The sequence below is a fragment of the Pezoporus wallicus genome, unplaced genomic scaffold (genome assembly GCF_028554395.1).
Source record: "Pezoporus wallicus isolate ANWC-B61680 ecotype Strahan unplaced genomic scaffold, APGP_CSIRO_Pwel_v1 contig_7068, whole genome shotgun sequence".
In the NCBI taxonomy this organism is placed as follows: Eukaryota; Metazoa; Chordata; class Aves; order Psittaciformes; family Psittacidae; genus Pezoporus; species Pezoporus wallicus.
Genome location: NW_026635623.1, coordinates 399,982 through 412,797, shown reverse-complemented (window position 1 = coordinate 412,797; position 12,816 = coordinate 399,982). Strand labels below are relative to the sequence as shown.

The 12,816-nt window shown below is 39.8% G+C and overlaps 1 long non-coding RNA gene across 3 annotated transcripts in view; it reads right to left on the bottom strand.

Annotated features, from left to right (window-relative positions):
• LOC130592638 (uncharacterized) overlaps window positions 1-12,247 on the bottom strand; it is a 52,225-nt gene extending 39,978 nt beyond the window's left edge. For all 3 annotated transcript variants that reach the window (XR_008970613.1, XR_008970615.1, XR_008970614.1), the window contains exon 1: window positions 12,152-12,247. This is a non-coding gene — a long non-coding RNA (uncharacterized LOC130592638). The remainder of the gene's footprint in view (window positions 1-12,151) is intronic.
• Between the last annotated feature and the right edge of the window lie 569 nt (window positions 12,248-12,816).

The window sequence follows — 12,816 nt, the reverse complement described above, 5'->3', positions numbered from 1 at the left end:
TTTAGACATTTGCAGAAAAGACTCAAGTGCTTACAGCTAGCTGAACACACTTTTGATAGAATTTACAGCTGATGGGACATGAACTCTTAAACTTGAGTTCAAGGAGTAGGAGCATCCAAAACATATACCCCACAACATATGCTCTTAAACTTTGTAAATTTAACCCAACACTGGCAGGACAATGTGATGATTTCAGAAACGAATAAACGATGGTACATTTATAGCTTCTTTTCAAAGAAAAGAAAGGTAGCCAATCCTTATGACTAATAACTATTATTTAAAGTACAATCTGAGACGCTCCTTGTAAAATTTCAGCCAGGGTCTTGGCATGACTTAGTGCCCAAGAAAAGGATATCTATATTGGGAATCAGCTGCTCTTACACAATCTTTGTGATGATTTGGAACAACTTAAAACCAAGGAGCTGATGATATAATACATTCTTTGGATTTGGAAATGTTCCCCTTATTCCTGCTTTGAATTAAGAGAATATATTGGTGGCTTAGTTACATGTCTCTTGGTCAAAATTGTATGTCTGTCTTTATCATGCGATTGAAGCCAGATCTGTCTCTTACTGTAAAAGAAAATAACATACAGGTGTGAAGAACTCTCATCTACTCTAAGTGTGAGGTCATTTCTATACTGCAGTGGATTTCAACCTGAGGTTTGCAGACCACCAAAGACCTGAAGAGTGTCTGCTGGTGGTCTGTTGAGGAGTTGGCTGGTCAGAGAGGATTGACTTTGTTGTTTGGTTTTGTTTTTTTTTCCTGCTACAATTTAATGGTGTTACAAGTAGCTAAAAATGCATTAAATATTTCTCAGCTAGCACTTTTAAATGTTAACAGTTGTAGTTGCCTCAGGGCTGTTATTCAGCCACCAAAACCAGGAGGTAGGGGTGAGTCTCAATGACAAAATTTATGAAGATGCTATCTGTATTTGAAAACTCTTCAGGAATCTGTACCCTATGTCATGCTTTAAAACTTGCTGGTAAATGCAAACACCTGACTTCACTAAATGACTGAGGTGTATCTCAGTCACTTAGTTAAGATACACCTCAGCCACTTAGTGAAGTCAGTAATATTGTGAGAATGCAGACAGGGCTCTAATGAATTGTAAGGGCTTTTTCTGATGTGATACTGTCACTATACAAGTTATTCAGAACACTTGCTGCTGGTAACATGCCCTAAAATAGCTAATGATTAGCATACTGAAGAGGACAAGTAAAACTATCTGTTTCTCTAACCTTGAATAACCAAATAATGAAATCAAGATATGATCTATTATTTCACCACTTAATAGAATACCCAGTATATTTTTCACCTGAAAAGCTTATAAAGTATACAAGAAAACAAGTGCTAGTTATAGTAGTATAACACATGCTCTTTGATTAATAATTGTAAACACAGGCTACATTTTGGTCCTTTGAAACTCCATTCAGTGTGTGCCTTAGGTGGCAGAGAAATAACTCAAAGTAAAGTTTAGCCACCCATATGTGTGACATTTCTAGAGCTGGTGTTCAGAAAAGACTGCTGTTGAAGGCACTATTTTCCCACTAAATCTAGAAGGCAGAAAACTGTTTCACTTGCATTTTCTTGCTGGCCACAACAGGGAGAAGCATGGGTTATCAAAATATCACAGATTTCATAATGCTACTTATACAGAGTTTATGATGGCAATTGACTGTCTATTACAACTGGGACTAGTAAAAGAATTTGTCACTGGAATTCTTGAGGCAAGAATAATCTTTGGCCTTATTTAGACTGGTGCAATACAAAATTATCAAGGAAAATAAAATTCAGTTAAACCCTGAGCAAAAAAAATAGGCACAACTCAAGGAGTCCACTCTAGGTGACCTGCCTAAAAGAAGAAATTTATTTCAACAGCTATAGTAGATCAATCAGGAATTACTGAAACAATTAATTAAATCCATTACTTGGGAATCAATAGAAAAGAAACTGTATCCATTTACTCAATCCAGCAATTTAAATTTCTCAGAGTGCCATGAATAAACTGTGAAATATATCTTTAAAATAAAGTTCTTAATTAGAACTGGCAGTTCTGAACCTGCTGTTGGCAGGAGCCAAACTACTGAAAAAGAGCTTGATGCAATAGATTGTAAAGTGTGTCTGCTTGCTGCTCTAGCATTTAAGAATTAAAACAAGCAAACTAACTAACTAACTAACAAAAAACTATCAACCTTTAAAACTGAAAACTGTATTTCAACATCAACATTAGAGATTTTTTTTCTCTGTGGTTAAAGCAGTTCAGAATTTTCAATTGGCATTTTTTACAATAGGTTGCAACTACAGCTGGTTTCCTGAAGGACGAAACATGTTTCACAGGAACATGTACACACACAATCTAAGTACTATCCTGCAGTCCACTGCTGGACTGCTGGATAATCCTTCATTGTTTGTGATCTGATTCGAGTACTTAACCAAGCGCATGTTGTATTAAACTTTGCTTAAATTACATTATCTTTATTGAGACTTAAGCATGTGCTTAAAGTTGAATATCTGCAAAGTTACCCATTTATTTTCAAATATGCCTCACTGCATGTTCCTGAGAACAAGAAGTGTGTTTGTGATTTTAAAATTCCCATCCTAGGCTGAGTAAAATAGGTGCATTTCCCCCATTTGTGGACATTCACGGGGAAAAATAAAAGCTTATGTTAAAGGCCAAAAGGTTAAGTGAATAAAAGAGCAAAGTGTCTCATGCCACCTGTCTCTGCTCATTCTTCCAAGAAGCATGAGTCCTTCTCTGCCCCTGTTCTGCCTGTGGTTTAGGGGCCTTGGTGGCTTCTGCATTCCTCTCCTTCTTTCATGTTGCTCTGACTGTTCTGTCACTTAGCAGAATCCATTTTTTCTATAGTCCAAGCCCAGTAACCCTTGTTGCTGACCTCACCAACCATGTGCTCAGTGTGAGCATGACTCATGGTAGCGATGAGAAATCCTTGCTCTCTCTAATGTGGCCTTCTCAAGGAAGGGGGGTGGAGAGAGGATAGGGGAGATTCTGATATTTCCAAACTTGCTTGCTGGAAGTATTGTGTCAGTTACGATAATTTGGTGTAGCACATAAATCCTTAGGCTGACTTGTGATTCCCAGCACACCCCTTGTAATCTAATTGGGGAATTGCATTTCTGTCAGTCACATACTCTGGTGGAAATGCAAGAATGTGAGAAACAATAGGAGAAGGCTAGTACTGAATCAAAACAGATAAAGCCAAATTGCTTGTTGGACTGAAAGATAGGCAAAAGCAGATGAGAATCAAATTGGTCAGAAACCCACTGCTGCCACTGATGGCTGTGTGGCTGTGTGAACAGAACACTCAGTCTGTGAGCAAGGGGAACAGGCAGGCACATCAGCAAAAACATGACTAATCTTTATGAAAGAAGAAAGGCGAAGGCATCAAAATAATACAGTACGCTGCAGCCTGCTGATGGATTTCATAGTGAGGAGAGCACTCTGCAGATAGAGCTGGAGATAAAAAATAGCTGGTGCAAAATAAGCCCATGAATCGGTTGGGTATGAAGTGAGTGGCGCATGGCCTGTGTGGGAGGGAGAGAGCCTGCTTGCAGGCTGCCGGCTGTGGACAACACTGAATCAGTTCAAGATGGCTACCCAGGGGGAGTACATGGTGGGCCTCTATTTCCTCTGGAGACTTTTATTTGTTCTCCCTTTACTTGGTGATTCTCTCTAATCTGAAGAACAAGATGTCCTTAACAAAAACAGATGTTTTGCTCCCTTGCATATGGGGAAAAAAAAAATAAAAATCCTCCAAAATAGAATAAATCCAAAGAATGCTGAAACCAAGGATGGGTTTCCACAAAGTCAGGAGAACAAACACTGACACTCTGACCTGGCTCCTCATTTCCCACCAACATGCCACGGATGCTGTTGATGCAAAGGTCCACAGTAAGACCTGGGTCTAAGAGCGGGTGCCTCTGTAAAGCATAAACACCACACTAGCTGGCTACAGCTTTCCTCATCCACAGTCTCCCACTGCGAGATCCTGGTCAATGGCAGTTTTTGTCATTGGCTTCAGCATAACTAGGAATTGGTCCCAGTACTTAATTTAAAGCACAGCACACAAACCCCCAAAATCATAACATCCCTGCTACATTTATAGAGCTGCATAAGCCACTGATTAACAAATGGATGAGATACTGAACTTTGCTTTACCATCTGTCTTTAATTACATAAAATAACTTGAAGCAATTAACAAGAAAGAAAGAAACACTATGACACAAATAAATAAATCCTATTGATAGAAACAGATGAGGGAATAGTTAGGATCTTTGAATATATGTATGAAATCACTATAGCAGTACAATACACACCCAACATTATTACAAGTATTATCTAACAGATTTACACTGACATTACAACTATTTTTGAAAAATAACAGTTACCTGTGGAGATGCAGAGAAACAAAAGGAAAGCTCTGTGTGTGTAACTAGAAAATAAAATGTGTGGTCCATCCAACAGCTGTGATGTCTAAGTATTGCCTTTCGTGGATAAGAGAATCTAATATCAACAGAAAAATATACAAAACATGAGGTTTCATAACTGTAGACCTGAAACTAGTGTCATAAATCTGCATGCTAATAAGTGTTTAGGCACCAGTGGGGATTAGGGGCTCTTTAACACTTTGCAGGATTTAGGTTCTAAGTCTATTTTTTCAGCATTCAAATACACTTGTTTGCCTCCTCTGTTTAGGCACTTAGAAAAAATGAGTGCTGTACAATAGATATTGAGTGACTGCTGAGTGGATTAAGAACTGACTAACTGATAGATGTCAAAAAGTATCTGTCAGCTCTGAATGAAAGCTCTGGAGTCAGTTTGCAGAAATGGATGTTACGCCTGGCAGGCTGCAGAATTGTCCTTAATGGCTGAGAGACAAGTACATCCCTAGTAAAACAATGCTTAGTAAATTAAGGAGGAAATTGAAATTGGTGGAATGATAAATAAATTATGAAGATGGAGCAGCCCAAATTTGGTGAGCAAGACCTCTGCAGACAAGATGAATTTTAAGTTGTGCAGTAACAGTGGCTCTACTGATGCACTAGAAATTGTATCCCAAGGGTGTTGCTTGAAAAGGCTTTGGTATCATTATGGGGAAGCAACTGGACACAGGGTTCTGATGGTGTGAAAGAGGATTAATGTTGTCTTTGAATGAATTAGCAGGGACAGACGAGTTTAGTGTAATGCTGCCTATGTGGCAGTGGTGTGTTACAGTGTTTTGAGTGCTAGAAATCTTAAAAAGGGTGAGATAAAAGGCAAAAGAACCACTTGCAGATTGGAAAATATGCTTTGTTTCCTTTATCAAAATGACTGGATTACAGTGTATAGTTACCTTCACACCAAGAAAAAAGTGTCTTGCATCAGATGAGCATATTACAAGAATCAGTGGGTGGAAGTATAAGACAAGCAAATTAGGCAAGCAATGAGACTCAGATTTGTAGCAATAACTGTGATGAACTGCTGAAACAAACTGCCCAAGAAAGTGATAGTGTACATATCAAAACTGGATCCCTTTCTGGAAAATATCTGTCAGCCAAACAGAAATCATTGGGGTTAGTATATGGGCAATAGGGCAATGCTATAGTCTGTGACACAGAAGAGATTAGACAGGGTGTGTTAACGGTCCTTTCTGGCCTCAAAAGTCATAAATCAAGGAAAATTTCTTAAACATTTTAGGCCAAACTCTTCTTCACCCACTAATCCTGAGGAAAGACAGAGGCAAATATTACCAGGAGGAGCAAGTGGTGTAGTCTTGGATACTGTCCTGGGTTCAGCAGCAGTAGTCATTTTTCTCCTTCTTAGTAGCTGGTGCAGTGCTGTGTTTTTGACTTTAAGCCTGGGAACAGCGCTGATAACACCGATGATTTTAGTTGCTGCTAGTAATGTTTACTCTGACCAAGGACTTTCTGAGTCTCATGCTCTGTCAGGGAGGAGGGGAAGCAGAGAGGAAGAAGAGACAAGACACCTGACCCAAACTAGCCAAAGGGGTATTCCATACCACAGCATGTCATGCCCACTATATAAACTGGGGGCAGTTACCTGGAAGGGCTAGATCACTGCTCAGTTGGGCTGGGTATTGGTCGGTGGGTGGTGAGCGGTTGTATTCTCTTCCCTTGTTATTTCCCTTGTCATTATTATTATTGGTGGCAGCAGTAGTGGTTTGTGTTATACCTTAGTTACCAGACTGCTCTTATCCCAAGCTGTGGGAATTACATTCTTTTGATTCTCCTCCCCATCCCTCTGGGAACTGGGGGGGGAAGAAGGGGGAAGGAGTGGGAGAGCGGCTGTGTGGTTCTGAGTAACTGGCTGTGCTTAAACCACAACAGTTCTTTTTGGCACCCAATGTGGGGCATGCAGGGTTGAGATAATGACAGTTCTGACCAGAGTGTGTCTAAACATATTTTTGATAAGCATTCATTGTTTTGGATTAATAGTCACTCGTCACAATGCTGATTTATTGGCTCTCAAAGTTGTTGCTCTTGATCTCAGAGCTTCAGCATGTTGTACCTTACTTACAGATGGTACTTGCTGTGTTAGTGTTTATCGGCTGGGGGCCTTGGGCTAAGGTTCTCGTTTCACTGTACTTTATGGTAATGGCTTGTAATACAATAGGCTCGTTGATCATGAAACTGATCTGGCTTGTGTTCCTAGTGTGGTCGCCACCTCTATACTTTGGGAGGTATATAATAGAAGTGTATAGCAATTACACATCTTTTTCCCCTCCTTGGGTGGTCAGCCTATGAGGGAGACATTCCTACATGCCCTAGTGACAAGTACAGCAGCTACTCAATCTCTGATTGCAACAGATAACACAGCTACTCCAACTCCAAGCACAGCAGCTACACCAACCCCAGTGACAAGTACAGCAGCATCATTTGAGAATTCTGAAGGTTTTGAATGGCCTTTGGGTACCCTTGAGACCTGCCTGCTGATTGTGATGGGGATCACCATGTTGGCATGCATTCAGAGTGTGCTTTATGCACGACCATTTTGTCTGATCTCGAAAGTTAAGCAGAGTCGTGTTTGGGTCTTGTCTAGGATTAGATGATGATATAGGAGAACCAGGAGATTTTTCCCGAGGCTGGACAGTCATGAGTGGCAGGGTGTGTGGGACATTATGGGCAAGTATCTAGTCCACTGGGCCCCTCCAGTGCTTTGGAATCATCGGAGATTAAGGCATCTGTATGGAGTCCCCAGTGACAAGTTGCAGAAACTGCTGGAGGGGAGGGTGAATTATTTTGAGCCTGATGGGCCCATGACACTTCAGGCCATCAGGGCAGAGATGCAACATAGAGATGGATTCATGATCTAGGGGTGGACTTAGCAATGGACGCTATTGCCCAGGTTATTCACGAGTGTGAAATGTGCTGCAATTAAGCAAGCCAAGTGGTTAAAGCCTCTTTGGCATGAGAATGATGGTTGAAGTACAAATATGGGGAGGCCTGGAAGATTGACTACATCACACTCTCTCTCCTGCTCTGAAAAACTGTTACAAGAGATGGAGCCTGACATCATGGAGCAGATGAACTCAGAGGCTTTACAGAGATTGGTCCATGCACTAAGGAATAATCTCTCTCTCTTTGTGTGTGTGTGTGTGTGTGTAGGTATATATATGTATATATATGAGACAAGAGTGATGGTATATTGAAAAATGTAGGATCTGATCATGATATGAATGGTATGGAATAAGGGGTGGATACTGTCCTTGGTTCAGCAGTAGCAGTCATTTTTCTCCTTAGTAGCTGGTGCAGTGCTGTGTTTTGACTTTAAGCCTGGGAACAGCACTGATAACACCGATGTTTTTAGTTGCTGCTCAGTAATGTTTACTCTGACCAAGGACTTTCTGAGTCTCATGCTCTTCCAGGGAGGAGAAGAAGCCAGGAGAAAGCAGAGATAGGACACCTGACCCAAACTAGCCAAAGGGGTATTCCATACCACAGCATGTCATGCCCACTATATAAACTGGGGGCAATTACCTGGAAGGGTTAGATCACTGCTCAGTTGGGCTGGGTATTGGTCGGTGGGTGGTGAGCGGTTGTATTCTCTTCCCTTGTTATTTCCCTTGTCATTATTATTACTGGTGGCAGCAGTAGTGGTTTGTGTTATACCTTAGTTACCAGACTGCTCTTATCCTAAGCTGTGGGAATTACATTCTTTTGATTCTCCTCTCCATCCCTCTGGGAGCTGGGGAGAAAGAAGGGGGAGGGAGTGGGAGAGTAGCTGCGTGGTTCTGAGTTACTGGCTGGGCTTAAACCACAACAGATATGTTAAAGCATGTTAAACATTTCCTTCATGTTAATATGAACATTATATATTCTGTATATTATAGATTTGGGGACCAAATCTACGGTCAGCATGCTCCAAGCAAGGCATGTACAGCAAGTGAGTGGAGAGATAAACAGACTGGGTGGGAATGCAGGAGAGTGGATATAGGGAGCACTGAATATGTAATTTGCTACTCTTTCAGGTATTCATGCTGAGAGAAAGAACTTGTTTTGGCAGGGAACACTGCCGTGTAGACCGAGATGGGAGAAAGAATGCAAACAAAGCGCAATGATCAACTGCAGTGTTCTTGTAGCTTGTAGGAATGTCCTGTGGGTCATGGCAGGGAACTTTGACAGACATCATTCTATTTAATACCTCTATGCTCATCTCAAAGTAGAGCTAAACAGCATAGTGAAATGTGCTGATGATACTAAAATAGCAAGGAATGCAAACAGGAGACAGCAGAGAAATACTATGAAAGGACAGGCAGATACTAGAAAGCTGTGTACAAATTCCCCCAAACAACTCACACACACAGACACAGAAAAGAAGATATATTGGAATGTGTATGCCCTGGCCACCAATAGTGCTGATAGACCTTCAAGGTATAGCGTACAACAGAAAGATGGGAGTGAGAGATGATTTTGTGTAGTGGTGAAGGCTACGCACATACCGATGTCTGTTACAGGGGTGTTAGAGTTCGTGTATAAAGCTCTGTGCCATTACATTCAAATCTGTGTCGAATATTGCCAGCCACTGACTGACTGGAAGGAGTTGGAAAAAATCCCACAAAGATTCAAAGGCTGGAAAAATCACTTTGGGGGAAAGACTGAGGCTCAAACCCAGTATCTCATTAAGCATAAACTTAAAGTGCATGAGCTGTGCTGCTGATTTACAACTCCCTTTACAGCCCTGCTGGGTGGCTTTAACAAAGGAACTACATATCAGCTTAAAGGGTGCACATGTTTAAGCACTTTGTTGGATTGGAGCAGAAGGGGCTTGGTTAGACCTCTGAGGAAATGTGACAAAAGTCTTTGAGCCCTTGGCCACTGAAAGGTTCATATTAGCTGCATCAAAATCAGCAGGCAGTCATATTTCCATAAGGCTTGATTGCTGCATTCTTATGCGCAGAACAGAGGTCTGCAAAGGCTTAAACTAGGCAGCATCATATAACTAAAAGGGAGGAAGGCAGTGGAATTAAGCCTTTTGGGTGTATTTTTTTCAAGGTGAAAATTGGAAGACAGTCAGATGGTCTTTTAAGGGGAGTTCATATTGCTGGGGCTTTGGGATGGATAGGTTTGAATAAAGCACTGGAGAATGCCTAAAGCACAGCTTTATGTCTTTACATTGGAAGGCTGGGAGTCCTTCCCTATTCCAAGAATTCCTGATTATACGGAGTTGCCACAAAAACTCCAAAATTCAAGGTGGGAGGCATAGCTCCTTTCTGAGCTCTGAAATCATCTCTGCGACTGTTCATAAAAGAGTTCTTGTGAGCCTGAATTCCTGATGCTGATTTTCAAACCAAGAAAAATTAATCTTTAAAGAATAGGGCTGTGAAATGCTGAACTGGGATCACAGATACGGTGGGAATATCTCTTCTGTGTAACCATTTATTGTGCTTATAACTGAGAATTATCTGAAGTAGAGAGCAGTTCATTCTCTAAGAATGGCATTTTGGGTGAGTTAGTACTTTATTATTTTTGAAAGTCAAGGGAAGGTGAATACCCAGCTCCTTAGACTTTTTTAATCATTGCAACAGACTGAGATTGTTGCTCTTTTTTTTTAATTTTTTTTATTTTTATTTTGGTCAGGAATAGTAGAAAACTCTCTCTGGAAAAAATCAACACTTCAGTGTTTCACTTAAATAATGATTCTAGACTTATAATGCAGTAAGTATCACATGATTTTATAATTAGTATTAGTAAATTAGTGTGTAAAAAGAATATGTATTATTTAATTTTATCTTTCAGAAATTTAATAGTGAAAACAGAAGTGTTGACTTTGGCAGGGATTTAGTCTTGGAGAGTTAGTGGGCACTCTTCTGGTCTTGACTGGTCAATACTCATGAGAATTTAATAAAACCCCTGTATAGATTATAAAAAAAACAACAAGGACCAGGGGATGATGATTAGGATAGAGCTTCCCTTTACAAATCTTGATTGAACAAATACTTGAAAGCTATGTTTGTCACCACAGGATGGAAGTCAAGATATGGAGTTAAATTATTGACATAAGTGAATATATACAGATCCTTCTTTTCCTTCTTTCTCATTGACCTTTATAGTTCAGTTTTATACTGCACTGTTTCATTCACTCCCTAGTGCTTTTCCTTTCCTGATAAGATGCATCTATAAGCTAGTTCAAGATTGCAACCCATTGCTCTCCTCATACAGTTACTTAGTTTTAACATTCAGCATTTAGTCCCCTTCGGATGCTGAGTAGCTGCAGCACTTGTTCAAATTTTTATGTGTAGTACAGTACAAAAGCTACCAAAAGAGGGCAATATATGAGCCAACAATAAGAAATGTATCCTGACAAGTTTACAGCTGTGCATTTGTGACACCCTCCCCCCTTTCTTTTTGATAGAACAAGAAATGTTAGCAGAGCTGGTCAGGAAACAGAATCTCCATTCTATGGGAAACATCAATATTTGGGAAAAAAGTGAAGGTGCTGAAGTTTCATGGATTAAAAATTCAGAAAAATACATTTGACATAATGGAAGTGTTCCATAAGTGTCAAATCATTCTCACAGCAGAAAGCCAAAAGTCATAGTGACAATAAAATACCTAATTTAGTAGGCAAAATACTAAATACATGAATGTTATAAAGTTCAAAACAAAATTAAATGAAACAATGAACAACTTCAATGTTTTTACTTTATGGAAAACAATACTCTAAATATTATTGAATGTAAATATTGTTTTAATTTTTCTCCACTTAAAATGTTGTCAAGATATGTATACTAGCAAAAGAGCAAGCCTATTAAGACCAGGTTGCATTTCCTGAAAGAATATGTTTCCTCTGTACATTGTTTAATTACATTTTCTCTTGGTGAAATGCCTGAGAGAATTTCAAAATACTCTTAATCATCCTGCAAAAGACTAAGGTAAATTAACCACACCCCAGGACTGTCCCTGAAGGTGTGTTTGTGAAGCTAGACAAGGTGCTGTCTCATAAACCGTGTGAACTCAAGCACTAGTATACCCTGGACAACACCAAATGTGCACCCACTGGCAAACAGTTTATTATAAACAAAAGTTTTCTCAAAGTATTCAATATTACCCCAAGGAGTTAGTCTTGTACACATGCCAGCATGGCAATGGATACAGTAAGCAAATATAATCTACCTCTCTTAGGGTGAATATTTGGTTACAAACCTTTGGAGAGCTCTTTAATTCTTTGTACGCTTCCATGGTGAGAATCAGAGGAAAGGCAGTGGAGATGTAAAGAATGGAGGGTGATTTTTTTCTTATCAGCGGTCCAGATAGGCTACCTGCCAGTCAAATTAAAAACCTCACTGGAGGAAATGAATGAATGCCTGTAGGTGTAGAAATATGCTGTTTGTACAGCTGCACCAAGTTCTGCTAATGGGAAATGAGAATCAGCCACGTCTTTGTGGAGATGTGCAAAATTCTGTGGCCATATCCAGGAGGTTGACTATGGAATTTAGGGTCCTCAGACTTTTTTGCCTTTTTTTTTTTAATTTTATTTTATTTGTCTCATGTCTTTTTTTCGAGACTAACTTCTGCTTTCTGCTTGGTTCTATTATGGCTTAAAATGCTGGAATATCTGGAAAGAGAGGTGGGAAGATCTGCTATCTATCTGTAGAGCAATGAAACATTTGGGAAGTTTGGAAGTACTCACCTATCTCGAAGACAGAATGTTCTACTTGTAGGAGCAATACCATATCTTCTCTCATTTATCCATGTCCTGCTTTTGCATCTGTATTTCTGTGGATTCCAAAAACAGGAAAGGTTTATTCTTCCTAGCCAGGAACAAGTAGATATTTCTGTCTGGAGAGTTTCTCCATTGCCTGATCTATCATACGATCAACAGCTTCACACAGTTCACCAGATGAAGGGCTACAGAATCACAGGGTATCAAAGATGTTAAGTATAGGTATGACAGTTATGCATACTATCTGTATGGCTTTATAGAGTGTATCAACTCTAATTACAATGTTTTCAGAGAGCTTCTGTATTCTGGATATGCAAGAAGATATTTATACTCATCTCCTTGGCCTTCATTTCTTGTACTGGCCATCTATTTTTGATTAATGTCATGATACTCCCTCTCAGGCAACAATGTTACCTTTTGGAGACAAAAGAGGAACAGTTATGGAATTAATTTTAATGGCACTGGGAGGTGTTGTTCATTACCCGGTTGTGTTTATTTGTAGGAAAAAGGTAAATTGCCTTGCCTACATGTGTCTGACTGCCATTTTATATTGCCACATCAAATAGCAGTCTAGAGACTGGTGTTTATTCCAGAAACAATTGGCCCTTGCACACAGACACACTGATTCTCAC